At 47.1% G+C, this 13,235-nt stretch overlaps 1 protein-coding gene and 1 long non-coding RNA gene across 5 annotated transcripts in view; one reads left to right on the forward strand and one right to left on the reverse strand.

The window, feature by feature from the left end:
* Positions 1–15: 15 nt before the first annotated feature.
* On the reverse strand, positions 16–4,518 carry LOC132364765 (uncharacterized). The gene is made up of 3 exons (XR_009502907.1): positions 4,404–4,518; positions 1,113–1,221; positions 16–182 (listed from the first exon to the last, which is right to left on the reverse strand). It is a non-coding gene; the product is annotated as an uncharacterized LOC132364765 (long non-coding RNA).
* Positions 4,519–5,158: 640 nt separating this feature from the next.
* Positions 5,159–13,235, forward strand: part of TNK2 (tyrosine kinase non receptor 2) — a 42,497-nt gene continuing 34,420 nt past the window's right edge. For 3 of the 4 annotated variants that reach the window (XM_059920879.1, XM_059920882.1, XM_059920889.1), the window contains exon 1: positions 5,159–5,766. The gene's annotated coding sequence lies outside the window, so the exon portion shown is untranslated. Of the gene's footprint in view, positions 5,767–5,789; positions 5,939–13,235 lie in introns of those variants that run through there. The other variant, XM_059920884.1, reaches the window with a different exon arrangement.

Genomic DNA, 13,235 nt, shown 5'->3' on the forward strand with positions numbered 1-13,235 from the left:
GAATCAGAACCTGCCTTTCAACCAGACGCCTGGGTCATTCAGTGGCACACTGCAGTTTGAGAAGCACTGGTCTAGTCAGCATACTATTCTACTTCATCCACGCTCATTCCCTGGGCCTGAACCACAGCCTCCACAGCTTTCTCAAGTTGGAGCACTGGGTTTCAGAAGTCTTTGCCTCTGATCTGCAGAAAGAAACACATTTTATATCAAGATGTAGAGCACACCTGTGTATATATAATGAAACCATACCTTTACTATTGTTACCAAACCAAACTTCAGTCCATTCACTCGGGCACAGTAAAGCCAATCTGCTGACACCAGATTGTGGTTAAGGAAAGCGCAGCGTTTATTGCAGGGCACCAAGCAAGGAGTCCAGACTGCTAGTGCTCCAAAGACCCAACTCCCTGATGGCTTTCAGGGAATCGTTTTTAAAGACAGGGTGAGAGAGAGGGGTGGATGATCAGCTCGTGGACATTCTTCTGATTGGTTGTTGGTGAGTAATTGGGAATCAACATCATCAACCTCCTGATTCCAACTGGTCTGGGGTCTACGTGCTTGTGGGCAGCATGCAGTTAACTTCTTCCACCTCATGGGGGTTTTAGTGGCTGTCAAACAGCTCAAAGGATATGGCCCAGTATATTATCTATAGCCCTTGAGGAGGAACTAACAGTCCTTGACTTTGTTTAATGACTAAACTATTATTATTCTGTCTTGCTTGGCTGTTTTCCTTTCTTTCTGCATTTTCTTACTTCTCTGATTAAATTTATTCTTTGGAAGTTGGAGAAGGCCTAGGAGGCTAAAGTTTTTCTACAGACAAGAGGGAGGCAGAGGACATGGTGGGGGGTAGGGTCTGTCCTGGGAAGGCCCCATAGGGTCCTGCTTGGTTATACTATCTGTGATGCACTCTCATCCATTCAATAGATATTGCTGGCACCTACTGTATACTCGGCATTGTTCTAGGTGCCTGTGCCAGTCTTGTCCCCAGACAAAACTTCCTGTCATTGTGGAGTTTATGTTGGTGGGCGGAGGCCAGGGAGGGTTGTCAGAAAGTTAAAAGTAAATCATAAATATGAAGGACATGCTTGAAGATTATAGTTTCTTTTAAAACTTACATTTGGGGGGACTTCTGGATCCTGATTATAGTGTTTCTTGATCTCGGTGCTGGGGATATTCACTTTGTAAAATGCCCAAGTCTTTGCACTTCTCTGGATGCATGTTATACTTCAATGAAAAGTTCAGAAAGTTATATTCTGATATTTTCTATTACTGTCCTCTTTTATTAAAAAAAAAAAAAAGCCAGTTAAGGGACTTCCCTGGTGGCGCAGTGATAAAAGAATCCGCCTGCTAATGCAGGGGACATGGGTTCGAGCCCAGTCTGGGAAGATCCCACATGCCGCGGAGCAACTAAGCCCATGCACCACAACTACTGAGCCTGTGTTCTAGAGCCCACAAGCCACAACTACTGAGCCCATGTGCCACAACTACTGAAGCCCACGTGCCTAGAGCCCATGCTCCGCAACAAGAGAAGCCACCATAATGAGAAGCCTGTTCACTGCAACTAGAGAAAGCCCGCATGCAGCAATGAAGACCCAACACAGCCAAAAAAAAAAAAAAAAAAAGCCAGTTAAAACTCACTAAATTCAGTTCACCTCCAGCTAATAGTTTGCAAGAGTAGTTTAAAACACATTGCTCTATTTTTAAAAACAAAACAGAACCCAAAAAACCTTCAGCCCAGTCACTCTGCAGCATCAACACTCTTGGCCGAGCACCTGCTTACAGGTATGAGCCAGGCTGCCTTCACCACCCGCCGCTGCCTTCCTTGCCCTCCTGCTTACCCCACACATGCAACCATCTCACAATGGAGATTCTTCAAGGCACTGCCACAAGCCTCCCTCAAGCAGCTTGGGCTGCCTCTGCTTAGAACTAGACCTGACAAGCCCTTCTCCCTGCAGAATCACTCTGCTGTGGACAGCTCTTTTCAAGTTTCAGATCAGGGAAGAGACTGGCACAGGCACGTTGGAGGGTTGGGGTTATCCCCACAGCCTCCTGAATCTCCTAAGCCTTGTGTTTCTAGCCTGTGTCTCATTTCCTCTATTGTGCTGTCAGTCCCCTTGGGAGAGAGCAGTCTCCCCAGCTACCAGTACCAGAGTCAAACACAATGCAGAGGAGACATGCTCCAAGACAACTTCCATCACAGCCCCAGTGCTCAATGTGGTGGTGGGGACAGTCCAGGAGTTGAGATGGAAGGATGGGGGAAGGGAGCAGGAGACCTCTTTTCTGTGAGCCTAAAGCTCCAGATAACCCTGCACTAGGGATGTCAGAGGCATGGGTTTGGCTCTTGAGAGCAACTGGAAGGGAGATGGGAGAATGGGGAGCTGGGCTCCCCTAAGAGAATCACCCAGCAGAACAATCCAGCATGTAGGTGCTTTGACCCCTTGCCTTGTTTGATTTAGAACTTGATTTACCAGCAGAGAAACTTGCTCCAAATCAGTTGTTTGCATCTACTGATCCCCAAAATCTGGTCAGACTGATGCCAAAAATCTTGGCTCTCTGTGCACTAATGCCAAACAGAAATACAGAGTTTTGGAGGAACAAGAAAAATGGCTTTAATCTTTGCCTGGCAAAGGGGAAAACACAGCAGGCTAGCACCTCAAGAACTGTGCCCCCCCTTCCCGGGGAATCAGACAAGATCTTATAGGTGGGGCTCACAGTCCAGGGTATATGATAAGGATCAAATTGTGAAGGTCTTGCATTCTTCTTGCATTATTTCAAAACAGTCATAGCTGGTGTCAGGCAGCCGGGTAACTGGGTCCAGCAGCCCGGTAGTTGAGCCTGTTTGTCTCTGGTTTATCTTTCTTTCTGAAATGCAAAAGGCTACAAGGGGTGATTTGTTACAAGGGAGTGCAGGGTATGTAGGTGCATGATGTAATTTACATAGAGTTAGGGGGTATTACCATGCAGGATGTAGTTCACATAGTGTCAGGGAGTAATAGGTTAGCTTTGTGAAGGACAAATCCAGTTACAGACACTACAGATTAGCAACAGTTAAAATAAAGCTAGGAGTGATTAACTCTTTCCGTCCCGTTTGTTTCTTCTCTAGCCTGTTCACTGTTCCCTTTACTTTCCTTGTTCTCAGGAGAGGAAAAACTTCATTTCTATTTTTGTTGCAACAAATTCCCCACTGCTAGTTCATTCCGTCCATATTAATGGAGGAAGGGAAACGGGCGTCATTCTTGTCTGGCTGAGGACAAAACTTCAGTTTTGCTCCACTTGACAATCACCAGCTGTCCAGCCCAGGGGCCCATCTATCTTCTGCTTTAAGACCTGATGCTTCCCAAAGCTCCTGGGTATGGTGTTGCTTTGTTGTGCCTTATTGGTTCAGAGCAGACTTGGGAGTCAGAAAAGTGGATTTGAATTCTGGCTTCACTACTACCAGCTGTTACTTAATCGTGTAGAGCCTCAGTTCTATCACCTGTGGAGTACTGCCTGCCCTAGACCCTGTCTCGGCCCAGGTGGGGTGCATTCAACTTCCTGCTCAGTGGCCCTGGTTGCATGGTGAAGGGCAACCCCCTTACACACACTGTTATCGAATGATTTAGTAGAAAGTTGCCCTGCTCACCTCACAGGGCAAGACGCCATGATCCAAATCCACCCAGTCCAGCCCCCCCATAGCTGTCTAGAACCCGCCCCCTTCTCATTGTCCTACTGTCCTCAGGCCAGAGCCCTTGGGCCCAATGCTGGAAAATAGGAGTGCAGAAGGAGTCACCCTTACACAGTTCTCTGATGTCTGATCCTTGGGACAGTTCTGTCTGGAGTTGTTTTATTATTAAACGCATCTTATAGATGAGGTACAGTCAGAAACAGGGCCAACTTGCCCTAGCTTTTGGGTTCTAAGCTGGGCAGCCCAAGGCCGCCTCCAGCTGTGCTAGGATCTGGGTCTGCAGGTTGCACTATCACTGGGACAAGGAGCTCTGAATTTTCTCCTCCTTTCAGGGTACAGACCCAAGAGGGAGCAGTGCAAGAGGGAGGAAGGCCCCCTTTGCCCGGGGCTCTTTCTGCCTGTATTCCCAACAGGAAGTGTCACAGGCCTGAGCCCAGCTCTCCCTTGGCCCCAGGGAAAGGGTGGAGGCAGCCCAGGTTCATAGATCTCTGGGCTGCTGCTGAAAGATTAGGACTAGAGTCCCTCTCTGCAGTCAAACACTCACTGGATTGGGACCTTGGAAACTTTCCGGTCCAACTTCCTCTTCAATTTAGAAACGAAGCAACTGAGGCCAGAGGGAAATGGGTTTTTTTACACTCACAAGTCAGGAGCAGCTGAACTGCTACTTAGAATTCGAGACTCCTATTTCAGCGCTCCTCCATTGGGTCCTGTTGACTACACCGTCTCAGTGTGAGCTCCCTACCTTCTGCTTCACCTCTTCTCCCTTTGGCTCCACAGGAAGGCGCAAGCAGGGCTTCTGTCGGGACGAAGAAGGGGGAGCAGTAAGTGCTCTGAAGAGGAAGGAGAAGTGGTACATGGCCCCTTAAGGTGGCGGGCCAATCCGGCCAGGCTCCGCCCCCCTGGGGCGGCGCAGGCGCAGGCTGGCTCCAGGAACCCCCGGCGGGAGGGCAGGCGCTGTTGGTTCTCGGGCTGGGGCGCGGGGCTGCAGCACCTGCGGGGGCCGGCGCAGGGCGCGGCGCCCGGCGGGCGGACGTCGACGCCCAGGAGCTAGGGCTGGGAGCCGGGACCGGGACGTGGGGGCGGAGCGGGAGGGGACGCGACCCCGCAGCCCCCTCCCCCGGGGGACGGGGCGGAAGGAGCCGGGTAGGGGGCGGTGTGAGCGGGCAGCGAGGGCAGCACCATCTGGAGGGGCGGGACCGCGCGGCCTCTGGGGGGCAGGAGAGTGCGTTGGGCAGTGCCGGCTGGGGGCCCTAGGCCGGGAGCGCAGGAGGAGCGCGGCGGGCTCTGCCCAGCGCTGCCGGAGCAGCAGCCGCAGCGGATCGGGGTTCTCAGCTGGGGCCCGCAGCAGCTCCGCGGGCTGAAGCTCGGCGTGGAGGAGCAGGGGGGCGTGGGTCCGGCCGTGCAGGAGGAGGGCGGGGTGGGCCCGGGGGTGCAGGAGCGGGGCGGCCGGGGCCGCGAGCCTAGCCTGGGGGTGGTGTGGGGGTCTGCGAACGGCGCGGACTGGAGGCGCCCGCCGCCGTGGACCGGCTCCGCGGGCTGGCCTGTGGTGCAGGAAGAGGGGCTGGGGCCCCGCAAGCAGCACCAGGAGAAAGGGGGAGGCAGCCCCGCAGTGCAGGAGCGGGGGGAGGCTCGCACCGGGGTGCAGGAGCAGGGGGAGGGGAGCCCACGCAGGCTGCTACAGCAGCCCGAGCAGCTGTCCGAGCTCGGGGACGGCCTCTGGGAGAGAAGAGACGAGTTCGAAAGTTCCGAGGAGCTGGGGGAGCAGTACTGGGAGAGCTGCGGGCACCTCAGAGGGGAGGCAGAGGTCCTGGGAGCGGCCCCGGCACGCCGCAAGAGACTCGAACTGGTGGGGAGGGCCCGGCCAGTGGGGCCCCAGGGGCCTGAGGGAGAGGGGCGCCTGGGGGTGCAGGAAGCAAATTGGCTACCCGGGGTGCAGGAAGGGCAGGTGGTGCGGGCTGTCCAGGAAACATACCTGGACGGGAAAGGGTCCCAGGAGGGAGAGGGGCCCCTGGAGAGACACAGGATCCGGAGGCGCAGGCGGAGGAGGAGGTGGTAACTCACAGGCCGGCTGCTCAGCACCAGCATCGGGCCGGGCCAGGGCCGTGGTGAGCGCGGGATGTAGGGGTTTGGGGAGTGGGGGGCAGAAGAGCGCCGTGAACCTGGGAGCGTTGGAAACCACTGCCCGATAGCAGGCAGTGTCCTGCTGGGTCCTTTTCTGCCACCTCAGCCGGGACATCATAGGAGCTTTGTCTGCAGAGAGCCAGTGGAAGGCAGCAGGTAAGGAAGCCCAATTCTGTTCTCAGCTGGAATTGGTGTGTTTGGAAGGAGGGGGCTGCAGTTATCTCAGGAGAGTGTGGTCTCCAAACTGCTTTTTTTCATTCCCCTGTGTTTAAACCTGGAGAGGAATGAAGCAGTGCAGTGTTCAACAGCGAGACAGGACTCCTCCCCCCAGTACTGTATATGCCAACTGGAGTGATGGGACATTTTCTTAGAGTCTAGACTGGTGGTGAGACTGTCTGGGTGGCTGCCAAGCCTGGGCAGAAGGGAGAGAGGGGTAGTCCCAGGCTGAGGTTGCAGAGGAAGTAGTCACCTCTCCACTCCTCCACCCCCGCTCCACCCGTTTACCGGTGGAGATAGGGGTATCTCCATGCCATAGCTGGGTTGGTGCAATCAGCACAGGCTGCCTCACGTCCTCAAAACACGTTCCAAAAAAGGGAAGGGGCAGCTGTGCATTGACAGGACCTTATCTTGTAACCCTCTTGGCCACGTGAGCTGAGATGTGAGTGTGGCAGCCGGTAACTTGGGCACGAGCCTGGCCTGCTCCTGCCACACCTTCTTGTCACATTTGATTAATACTGAGGGCCCAGAGCCAAGGATAAATAGTGGGCAGAAGGGTGGAGAGCTGGTGAGGACTTCTGTCTCCGTGTGGGCTCTCAGGACCCCAACCTGAAAGTGTGGGATAGGAGAGGGTATCTGCACTGCTGGACTCTGGGCATCCTCTGTGGCCCAGACCTCAGCCCCACCCCATGGAGGTGGACAGATGGGCAGCTGTGGCATCATGGGTTCTGTACCAGCCAGGGCCAGCTCTCAGCCCAGCTTAGAGGTGGGGTTTGCAGAGGTGGGGGCTAAATTTGGCTTCCTGTTGACTTCCTCATGGCCTGGGTGCCAGGCCTATTCATTCCTGCCCCATAGGGGCTTGGTTGGCCACTTGCGGGCCTCATCTGCCTAGGGATGTTCACCTCTTACCTGGCGCTGTCTGGGTGCTTGCTTCTCTAGTCCTCGGGTGGGAGTGGGTACAGAGTTGCTGCCTGTCTCGGGGCCTTAGCCAAGACCCATCTCTGCCCCACCCCAAGGAGTGGCTCTTAGTCAGATGGCCCCCAGACCCCTGTCCCAACCAGACTGGGTGGAGATAGTCCTTTTCTGTTGGGGCAGGGGGAGCGGTGGTCGCGTCCTAAGCAGGCAGCTGCTGGGACTCTGCTGGAGGAGCCAGTTAGCCTGCTCCCCATGCAAACCCAGACTTGACTGTCAACTTCGTCCCATGCCTGCCTGTCATCCTGCCACCCCAAACACTCATGCACCGGAAGTTCAGCTGCTGTGTCCAAGGTGTCTGGCTCTTCTGGGATGGCCAGACTTTTTCTTGCGCTCTGGCTTCAATGGAGAGAACTGTTCTAAACACATGCACATAAGCATACACCTTCACCCTATTTCAGGTTGATTCTTTTTTTTTTTTTTTTTTTTTTTTTAAATTTATTTGTTTATTTATTTATTTTATTTTGTTTATTTATTTTTGGCTGCGTTGGGTCTTCGTTGCTGTGTGTGGGCTTCCTCTAGTTGCGGCAAGCGGGGGCTACTCTTCATTGTGGTGCGCAGGCTTCTCATTGTGGTGGCTTCTCTTGTTGCGGAGCATGGGCTCTAGGGTGGATGGGCTTCAGTGATTGTGGCTCACGGGCTTAGTTGCTCCACGGCATGTGGGATCTTCCCAGACCAGGGCTCGAACCCGTGTCTCCTGCATTGGCAGGCGGATTCTTAACCACTGTGTCACCAGGGAAGCCCCAGGTTGATTCTTGAATTTATGGTAGACGAAGAGAAAGAGGACTTTGGCAGATCTGGGTTTACTAGCTGTGTAACTAGTGTTACTAGCTGTGTAACTAGTGTGTAACTAGGGTAACATTTCGGGGCTTCAGTTCCTCGTCTGTGAGGCGGGCCCTGGTTTTCCCTACAGTGTCCTGAGTGCAGAGGGCTCAGACCCTTCTTTGCCAGCCTAGCGTCCACCTTCCCAGGAGCCATGGCCAGTGGACATTAGGCAGGAGGGGTCAGCGCTCCCAGACGTTTTCCTCTAGCCCCTGAGCCCACAATTATCCCCCTGCCCTGTGCTTTATCCTGGAAGATGAAGTGTTTGTTTTTAATAATAGCTTTATTGAGGTATAATGACATATGGTAAATGGAACATATTTAAAACATAATTTAGTAAGTTTTAACATATGTGTATACCTGTGAAACCACCACCACAATCAAGATAATGAACATACCCATTATTCCCAAACCCCCAAAAGTTTTTTGTGCCCCTTTGTAATCCCTCCATCCCACCCCTCCTTTGCCATCCCCCTTCCCCAGGTAACAATAGTCTGCTTTCTGTCACTCTACATTAGTTCACATTACCTAAAATTTATGTAAATGGAATCATACAGTATGTGCTCTTTTTTTTTTTTTTTGCCTGGCTTTTTTCACTCAGCATAATTGTTTTGAGATTCATCCATGTTTTTGTGGGTATCAATTGCTTATTCCTTTTTGTTGCTGAGTAGTATACCACAGTCTGTTTATCCATTTACCTCCTGATGGGTTGTTTTCAGTTTTTGGTTATTAAAAGTAAAACTGCTATGAACATATGTGTAAGTCTTTGTATGGACATATGCTTTTATTTTTCTTGGGTAAATCCTTAGGACTAGAATAGTTGGATCATATGGTAGGTGTACATTTAATTTTTAACAAACCGCCAGACTGTTTTCCAAAGTGGTTGTACCATTTTATGTACCCACCAGCTGTGTATGAAAGTTCTAGTTTGTTCACTACTTTGTCAGCACTTGGTATGATCAGTCTCTTTAAATTTAGACATACTAATAGGTCTGTAATGGTATCGCATTCTGGTTTTAATTTGCATTACTCTAATGACTAATGTTGAGCATCTTTTCATCTTATTTGCCATCTGTATATCTTTGGGGATGTGTCTGTTCAAATTGTTTACCCATTTTTTAATTGTGTGGGGGGGTTTTTTTGTACTAAGTTTTGGGAGTTCTTTTATATTCTGGATTCAAGCCTTTTATGGGATATGTGATTTGCAAATATTTTCTTCCAGGCTCTGGCTTGCACTTTAATTCTCCTAACAGTGTCTTTTGAAGAGCAGAAGTTTTAACTTTTAATGAACTCCAGTTTACCAGCTTGTTCTTTTATGGATTGTGCTTTTGGTGTTTAAGAACTCTCTGCCTAACCCAAAGCATGATGGTTTTCTCCTATAACTTTTATAGTTATGGGTTTTACATTTAGGTCTACAATCAATTTGGGGTTAATTCTTAGGTTAGTATATGGTGCAAGGTATGAATGGAAGTTCAGTTTTTTGCATATGGGGATCCAATTGTTCAGCAAAATTTTTTGAATAGACTTGCTTCTCTGTGGAGTTGCCTTTGCACCTTTATCAAAAATCGGTTGTTTGTGTATAGATCCAATTGTGGACTTTGTTTTGTTCCATTGATCTAACTTGTCTGTCTTTATCCCAGGACCACATTATCTTGATCACTGTAGATTTTATAGTAAGCCTTGAAACCAAGGAAAGATCTTAAACTTTGTTCTTCCTTTTCAAAATTGCTTTAGTTATTCTAGGTTTGTTGCACTTCCATACCCATTTTAGAACAATTTGTAAATTTCTACAAAATAGCCTGCTGGGATTGCATTGAATCTCCAGATCAGTTTGGGGAGAATTGCTATCTTAGCAATATTGAACCTGACTCATGAACAATGTGTATCTCTGTATTTATTTAGATTTTTAAGAATTTCACCAGTGTTTTGTAGTTTACAATGTACAGATCTTTTAAATCTTTTTTCAGATATATCCTTAAGTATTGCATATTTTTGATGCTATTGTAAATGGTATTTTTAATGGAATTCAGTTTTTTGTTAAAAAAATTTACCTGCCTTAATTGTGGTAAAATATACACAACATAAAATTTACCATTTTAACCATTTTTAAGTGTATAGTTCAGTAGAGTTAGGTACTTTCACCTTGTTGCACAACCATCACTATCATCCATCTCCAGAACTTTTTCTTATCTTGCAAAACTGAAACTCTGTACCTATTAAACAATCTCTGTATTCCCCTGTCTCCTCCCACCTCTGGCAATCACATTCTACTTTCTGTCTCTACGAATTTGACTACTCTAAATACCTCATGGGAGTAGAATCATACAGTATTTGTCCTTTTGTGACTAGCTTTTTTCACTTACCGTAATATATTCAAGGTTCATCCATGTTCTAGCATGTGTCAGAATTCCCTTCTTTTTTTTTTTTAAGGCTGAATAGTAATCCATTGTATGAATATACCAGATTTTGTTTATTCATCTATCAATGGTTGCTACTACCTTTTTGCTATTGCCAATAACGTTGCTATAAGATGGTGATGTTTTTTAAATTTCAATTTCCAATAGTTTGTTGTTAGTATATATAAATAAAATTGACTTTTGTATATTATACCCTCCCACCTTGCTAAACAGGTTGTTCTAATAGCTTTTTTGTAGCTTCCATTGGATTTTATACATAGACTGTCATGTCATCTGCTAATATAGACAGTTTTACTTCTTCCTTTCTGGTCTTTATGTCTATTATTTCTTTTTCTTGCCTGATTGCACTGGCTAATCCTCTGATATAATGTTGAATAGAAGATTAGGTATCTTGCTCCTGATCTTCAGGGGAAAACATTCAGTATTTCACCACTATGCATGATTTAGCTGTAAGTTTTTCATATATGATCTTTATCAGGTTGAAGAAGCTCCCTTCTGTTCCTATTTTACAGAGATTTTTAATAGAAATGGATGTTGGATTTTGTCAGATGTTTTTTCTGTGTTTATCAAAATGATGATAGGATTTTCTTTTTTAGTTAATGTGTTGAATTACATTGATTCCGTCTTCAAATGCTAAATCAACCTCGCATTCCTGAGACAAGCTCCATTGGGTCATGGTTATAATTCTTTATGTATATTGCTGGATTCCATTTGCTAAAGAATTTGTTAAGAATTTTTGCATCTATGTTTATGAGGATATTTTTCTTGTAATGTCTACAGGATTCATAATATACATCTTTAATTTATCATATGTTTATGAGGATATTTTTCTTGTAATGTCTACAGGATTCATAATATACATCTTTAATTTATCATAGTCTGCCTTCAAGTGATGTAAGAACCTTAAAATATTTTCATTTTTCCCTTCCTTTATGCAATTATTATCAAAATTATACATGTTATAAACCCCGCACTACATTGGTATAATTTTTGTTTAAACAGTCAGTTTATCTTTTAAAGTAATTTAAATATAGTAAAAAAATTTTGTTAACTATTTACCCATGTAGTTGCCATTCTAGTGCTGTTCATTTCTGTGCATAGATCCATATTTCTATATGTATTATTTTTCTTCTGTCTGAAGGACTTCCTTTAACATTTATTATAGTGCAGGTCTGCTGGTGTTGAATTCTTTCAGCTTTTGTATATTTAGAAAGTTTATTTAGCCTTCATTTTAAAAAGGTATTTCCATTGGAATAGAATTCTAAGTCATTAGTTTTAATGACGTTGTGCCACTGTCCTCTCATTTCCATTGTTTCTGCAAGAAATCTGTTGTCATCTTAGTTCCCTGTATGTAGCATGTCTCCCTTGCCCTCCCAGCTACTTTTTGAGATGTTATCCCTGATTTTGAGCAATTTGATTATGATGTGCGATGGTGTAGTTTTCTTCATGTGTCTTGTGTTTGAAGTCATTGAGCTTCTTGAATCTGTGGGCTCTTAGTTTTTGTCAAATTTGGGAAAATTTCAGTCATTGTTTCTTAATATGTTTTTTTTCTGTTCCCAACTCTTCTTGGGAACTCTAATTACACATATATTAGGCCACTTGAAATTGTCCCACTGCACACTGATGCTTTGTTCATTTAAAAAAGAATCTTTTTTCCTTTGTGTTTCATTTTGGGTAGTCTAGTATTACTATAGTAATGGTACTATTACTGTGTCTTCAGTTTCACCCACTTTTTCTTCTGCACTGTCTAATCTGACTTAAATTCCATTCACTTTATTTTTTTTCATTTCATATAGTGTAGTCTTTATTCTAAAAGTTCAATGATAGTCTTTTAAAAACATAGTTATAATTGTTTTAGTGTCTTTGTCTACTAATTCTAACATCTGTGCCAGTTCTGGGTTGGTTTTGATTGATTGCTTTTTCTCCTCGTTATGGATCATAGTTTCTTGCTTTTTTTTTTCTGGTAATTTTTTTTTTTTTTTTTTTTTTTGGGCTGTGTTGGGTCTTTGTTGCTGTGCGTGGGCTTCTCTCTAGTTGCAGCGAGCGGGGGCTACTCTTCGTTGCGGTGCACAGGCTTCTCGTTGCAGTGGCTTCTCTTGTTGTGGAGCACAGGCTCTAGGTGCACAGGCTTCAGTAGTTGTGGCACGCGGGCTCTAGAGCACAGGCTCAGTAGTTGTGGCGCACGGGCTTAGTTGTTCCGCGGCATGTGGGATCTTCCCGGACCAGGGCTCGAACCCGTGCCCCCCTGCATTGGCAGGCGGGTTCTCAACCACTGCACCAGAAGCCCTCTGGTAATTTTTTATTGGATGCCAGACAATCCATTTTACTTTGTTGGTTGCTGGGTATTTTTGTATTCCTATAAATATTCTTGAGCTTTGTTCTGAAATCCAGTTAAATGACTGGGAAATAGTTTGATCCTTTTGGATTTCATTTTTAAGATTTGTTAGGTGAGACCAGAGCCATGCTCAGTCTGGGGCTAATAATTCCACACTGCTGAGGCAAGACCCACCTGTGTATTCTTTTTTTTTTTTTTAAATAAATTTATTTATTTTTTGTTTATTTATTTTTGGCTGTGTTGGGTCTTCATTGCTGCACGCGGGCTTTCTCTAGTTGCAGGGAGCGGGGACTACTCTTCGTTGTGGTGCACGGGCTTCTCATGGCGGTGGCTTCTCTTGTTGCAGAGCACGGGCTCTAGGCATGCAGGCTCAGTAGTTGTGGCACACAGGCTCAGTGATTGTGGCTCGCGGGCTCTAGAGCGCAGGCTCAGTAGTTGTGGCGCACGGGCTTAGTTGCTCCACGGCATGTGGGATCTTCCCGGACCAGGGCTCGAACCCGTGTCCCCTGCATTGGCAGGCGGATTCTTAACCACTGCGCCACCAGGGAAGCTCCCCACCTGTGTATTCTACCCAGTGCCTAGCTTTTCCAGTCTGGCTAGTGGGAACAGGCCCTTTTCCCAGCCCTGTGAGCACCAGGCACTGCTATATCTAATCCTTTTGGGTGGTTCTTTTCCCCAGCCTTGGGTAGTT

The sequence above is a fragment of the Balaenoptera ricei genome, chromosome 4, assembly GCF_028023285.1.
Source record: "Balaenoptera ricei isolate mBalRic1 chromosome 4, mBalRic1.hap2, whole genome shotgun sequence".
Taxonomy (NCBI): Eukaryota; Metazoa; Chordata; class Mammalia; order Artiodactyla; family Balaenopteridae; genus Balaenoptera; species Balaenoptera ricei.